Below are 6,019 nucleotides of genomic sequence, written 5' to 3' on the forward strand. Positions count from 1 at the left end.
AACCACACAAGGGCGCTGTTTGTTTAACTATAACTCCCACAGCATCGGCTTGACAGTTCTCAAGCTTTTGATGTATTATTGTTACTCTCTGTGCATAGATTAACAATGTTCCTGGCCTTTCAACTTCATCTGTCTGTATAAATATTATTCTCATGCTGCCATTTTGTTGTATAAAAAAAATATACAAATATTTGAGTCCTTATTCCACTTTTCAGCGGCAGCATTGATTTTTGAAAAGACACCATGGGCAATAAAACATGTTTTACAGTAGAGGAAGCATTACATCTGTTTCAAAATGTTGACAAGTCTAAGTCTACGGATGCAAGAGCTGCCTCATTCCAGTGAAGAGGAGCAACGGCGACACCCACACCAGTCTACCTCAGAGGGGGAATGGCGGGACTCGATGAACTGGTGGTCCCAGGGGAGGAGCTAAAGTGCATAATTTACATTCAAATGTACTCAGAACAGATCTTAATAAATAAAGTACCTTTAATAGCTACTTAAACAGCAAGTAATAATCATTTTAGGCGATTTCGCCAAAGCACAAACCAATTCGCTCCCATTCAAAATTCTAAATGTTCAGCTCTTTCTATTCACCTTGGGATCAATTTTACACATTCCCAGAATTCCCACATAGCAAAAACTACATTTTCCACCAGCATATTGCATATTTTGAACCAACAAAAGTTCCCACTCATCTGAGGGTATGGGTTATGGTATACTCAAACCACTCCAACTTCAATATATTCCAAAAATGCATGACTTCTGTACAACTGTTTTTGTCATTCCAAGAACTCACACTTTTCCCAGAAATCTACATTTTACACCCACAAAATCCACATTAATTTCCATTGAGACATTCAACATCGAATTTCCATACTTTCTGACCAATTCAAATCATACCAACTTGGAACTCTTCAGTTAAACCCTACCGCCATTTCCCCCCAGAATTTCAAAATAACAGCCACAATTCAATTTCAAAAATTTAAGTTAAGAGCCAAAAATGTAAACCTTTTTTGTTTTTTTCCAACTGATTTAAACTTCCAACTTTAAACTGTTTATATCATTCCACCTAATTACATGGTATTCCAGAACATTCCATGTCATTCAATGTTGTTCAATACCATTGTAAATATTTCCATGTCATTCAAGACCACATTCAATTCCCCATGATTCAACATTGTCCAATATCATTACATCATTCAATATCATTCTACTAAAGTCCATTATTCCAAAGCACTCCACATCAATCAACACATGCTTCCATAATTTGTCATTCAGCACTTCAGCATGCACACACAATTTCTCTAGAAACTGCTTCATCCAGTTTCAAAGCAAAGCTGTCTATTTTGATAAGATCTAAAAAAAAATAAAAATAAAATGAAATCGATATCTGCGTCAAATATCGGTTATCAGCCTCCTTGACTACAAATAATCAGTATTGGCTGTGAAAAAAGCAAATTTAACACTTTACCCTTTTTTGCCGGTCCGTCCGCCGTCCGCGAGCTGGGGACCCTTCTGTCATCGGCCCTCTGTCCTTATTCTTAAAAATAATCGTCCTCCGAACCCGTCCATCCTCGTCCTTTTAAAGTGCTTCCGTCCTTACATTCCGTCAGTCCATCCTCCCAGTCGCCCAAAATAAAAAAATTAAAAAGCGTCTGTGCATGCAGTGGGAGGGACGCTAACGGTAGAGGTTTCATGATTCATAAACATTATTTAAACCTGCTGGCTAATTTCCTATTCACATCCACTTACAGGTTGGGAGTATCGTGAGTGGATTGAATTGTTTACAACTGTTTAACCCAGACAGCATTTAGCTGCCAACTCATCCATGTCAGTCACTAGACCAGAGCCTGCGATAACGTAACTTGTATTAGGAAATAATACTTACAAAGTAGATGTAGATTGAATGTCCTTTTAAACTTGTGTTCACATTATCACACTTAGTAATGTATTAACTATTGTTGTCTACTGTAGTCAAGTATTCTCTAGTACACAATACATAAAACATCACTTACAGGCTAACGCTTTCACCTATATAGCAAGAAACAAAGAATGGTAAATAGTCTTTCACTTGTATAGCGCTTTTCCATTTATTAAGGCACTCAAGGCGCTTCACACTGATTCACATTCACCCACTGATGGTGCAGCATCAGGAGCAACTGTGGGTTCAGTATCTTGCTCAAGTACACTTCGACATGGTCACAAGGGATGGGGATCGAATCCACAACCTCTGGGTTGGAGATAACCACTCTACCACTGAGCCGTGCCGCCCCCAAGAGAGAGAAATATAGAAATATGTCTAACAAACAGCACTTCTTTATAAAACTACAAGCTCTGCATGTTTTACAGCACTGCAATTTGAATATTATGGATATCATCCCAAAACAATGTAACACTTTGTGCTATAGTATTAGTTTGGCATCTTTTTTTATTGTTTTTTTATGGATGGATAGCTAAATGAGCACTTGCTTCAATAAAAGAGCTTCAATACAATCGCCCGCCAAGTCTGAATTTTTAACTCTGAATCTGAATCTGTTTTCCACTAAATGTAAATAATTATATCTCTTTCATATGAAACTATTCATCGTCGTTTTGATTGGAGACATTTTAGCAGGAATATTGCTGTGTTTGATTTAAGATGAACCAAAACTCCGGTCAGATGTGAGAGTACCTAACTGAATGCTATGGCATTCAAACAAAGAACTCCTTCAGGAGAATTCTAGATAACCACAAACAGCAATCACTGTATCAAATAGACAAGACCAAAATATACAAAGCCATAAAATCCATCCATCCATTGGATAATGATCCAAGCCGCTTATCCTCACAAGGGTCGCGGGCATGCTGGAGCCTATCCCAGCTGTCTTTGTGCAGTAGGCGGGGTACACCCTGAACTGGTTGCCCGCCAATCGCAGGGCACACAGAGACAAACAAACATCCGCACTCACAATCATGTGAGTAGGGGCAATTTAAAATGTCCAATTAACCTACCACGCATGTTTTTGGAATGTGGGAGGAAACCGGAGTACCCGGAGAAAACCCACGCAGGCACGGGGAGAACATGCAAACTCCACACAGGAAGGCGTGGGCCGGATTCGAACGCATGACCTCTGCACTGTGAGGCGGACGTGCTAACCAATCGACCACCATTCCACCATGCCATAAAATATCAAATGTAAAACAGAAAGGGAAATAAAATATTTACTCTCGAAGCGATATGAAAAAGGCGACTGCTGTTCACCTTCAGTGAAATTCTCAATGGCATGCTCATGAAACTGCACATGCACAGGATTCACACATTTAAGTAAATATGAACTCAGATTGTTTGAGCATGTCATGTCATGTCATCTTCCAAACCGCTTATCCTATATAGGGTCGCGGGGAGTTGCTGGAGCCTATCCCAGCCGTCAATGGGCGAAGGCAGACTACACCCCGAACTGGTCGCCAGCCAATCGCAGGGCACACATAGACACTGTCACTGAGCGGGAAACGATCCCACGCTGCCTGCACACAACTCAGGCATGTGTACCACTACACTATCAGCGGACATTGTTTGAGCAGAAACTATTAATTGGACAAAATTAACATAACTGTCAAATACCAATAGTACATATAGTTTAGTGTACAAAAAAACAATCCAGGTGCACGCAATGACAAAAAAACAATGACAATCCTCCAGAAAAACAAGTTGAAAGTGACACTAGTGACACGGCTAATAATTGACAACTTTTTCTGAAATTCTGTCTGTTAAACTGTATTTTCATGAGATGCAATTATGAGTCGTGCCATTCCAATTCAGCAGAGCTATTCACATTTAGCTGCTAGTGTTGCATGTGTTACAGTGCATTGCTGTGCCAGTAATGTGCTTGCTTATGAAATCAGTTGCATGTTTGGCCTGCTTTCACTTTTTTTTTTTTTTTTTTACTGATCTGCATTATGTCAAACTGTATTGAACTGTATTGTCATGTTCGGCATTCTAGTATATCTGATTCAGCACAGCCGTTCACATTTAGTTATGTTGTGTGGTCATTGGCCATGTCAGTAATGCATTCAAAATGTGCTTGTAAATAAAAATGTCATCGTCACCAAAAATTATATGCACATGGATATGGATATCCTAATCATTGATTAGGATTATGTCATGAATTATATTAACGTCGTATGGCTGTCAGGCTTGCCTTTTTCATATGCATGTAACAATAAGTTTTAAGTGACATAATGTTTTGTTTCTATGAGGCAACTAGAAGAGGCAACCTTATAACGTGAATTGAATAAAAAAATATTGCAAGTTTCATTTGAATAATTTCACAGTATCAACTTGGACATGCATATACATGCGCACACAAATTGTAGTGACAATTGGTCATGGTTTTCATACATTATGCAACCGTAATGGTATGCTGCTGCACCTGCTGCATGTAAACTATAAGGCTGGCTGCATCTGCCAGCTACTGATGTTGTAAATCTCTGAATTTCTTTCTTAAAGGAGAAAGAAACTTGACATGGGTAGGAGTGCTATCTAATCCACATGTGTCAAACTCAAGGCCCGAGGGCCAGATCTGACCCACCACATCATTTTATGTGGCCCGTGAAAGCAAATTGTGCATCAACTTAATGTTTCTTGCTAAGATACCAAAATTGCACATTGTTTTCACTTTTAAAAATATCGAGATATTGCCTGCATTTTTTTTGTTGCCAATCCCCTTTTTAAAATAAAATAAAATAAACATATTTAAGTAAAAAAAATTAACAGTAGCGTGTTACAGCACGCAACACGTCGCACGTGAACTGGTCAAAAAGATCCAATATGGCGGCGTACATTTGTTACTTTATCGGCTTATACTTTTTTTTCCAGAAAAACCGATGCCATTGATATTCGCACTATTGTTTATGCACACTGCCTATAGAATCAAGGACAATGAATTTTCAGTGGAGTTACTATCCACACTTTCCACTCCTCCATTATATAGGTAATGTAAAAAAGTATATACTTCACAAAACGTTTAAATTATATTTGTTGTGGATGAAATAGTGAAGCGTGTGAACTCAGTGGCCTGCTAAAACATCACGCGTGATTTGACGATGATACAGTCGTAGTCACCTCTCATTTTAACTGAAATGAACTTATTGACTTACATTTTTATGTGTTTGTTACACTACCATCATTTCAGATGGAAATGATGAGGTTGTTGCATCTAGTTAAGTTAAGGCAAGCACGTACGGAGTCCCATATCGGATACAGTAAAGCAATCTAGAGTCATTGGAGCCCCCAGAAACCTCAAACTTGATTCTGCGTCGTGCTTTTTCCTGGACAAGGTCAGGAAGCTAGTCGATAATGTCAACGTGTATTTATAAAACTCTGTCACTGTTGAGCTTGCTTGCTTGCTTGACAGCCTTCGCTCGTGTCAACCGCTTAAGGCAACAACATACACTCATACAGGCTATGCAGCAGCAAGTGCAAATAGCTTCAAACAGCACGAAGTCCACAATCCTTAGCAAACAGCAGCAGGCTAGATTGTCTTAACCAGTGTCCAATACGTACGCGATAGAGCACATACACGGCCTGTTTTTGTTGTTGTTGTTTGTTTTTTAACCGTACTGCTCGGTTTGCATAAATGTTTCAACAGATGGTAAAAATAATGCATTAGGAATACATTATCAATTATTACTAATGCATTTACACATTCTAATGTGCACATCAAATGGCAATATGCCCTTCAAACGTGTGTGATGCTGTCTTGTAGTAACGACGCATCTTCGAGTAAAGTACAATACGTCTGTTAGGCTATTTCAACATCCGAAACGTTGCCCTTTACAAGAAATGTCTTTGCAATTCCGGTGGGGTAATTGTCGAATCTGTTATGATCACCCGCTCCGTCGACTTCGACACATGAGATTATGACAATATTGACATATTGATTTTAAACAACTGACCCTTATAGCGCGTTGGTCGTAAGTATTCTCCGTCCTCTGAAGTAGCAGTCTATTTGCTATGGGATGACTGCTTTACTGTCAC

The 6,019-nt window shown here is 39.1% G+C and overlaps 1 protein-coding gene across 1 annotated transcript in view; it reads right to left on the reverse strand.

The window, feature by feature from the left end:
- Positions 1 to 6,019, reverse strand: part of LOC147140377 (glycogen debranching enzyme-like) — an 88,143-nt gene extending 82,124 nt beyond the window's left edge. The window contains 1 exon segment of the mRNA XM_086043091.1: positions 5,938 to 6,019. The gene's annotated coding sequence lies outside the window, so the exon portion shown is untranslated.

Source organism: Filicampus tigris, chromosome 10 (assembly GCF_054856515.1).
Source record: "Filicampus tigris isolate MCC_2025a chromosome 10, RoL_Ftig_1.0, whole genome shotgun sequence".
Classification (NCBI taxonomy): domain Eukaryota; kingdom Metazoa; phylum Chordata; class Actinopteri; order Syngnathiformes; family Syngnathidae; genus Filicampus; species Filicampus tigris.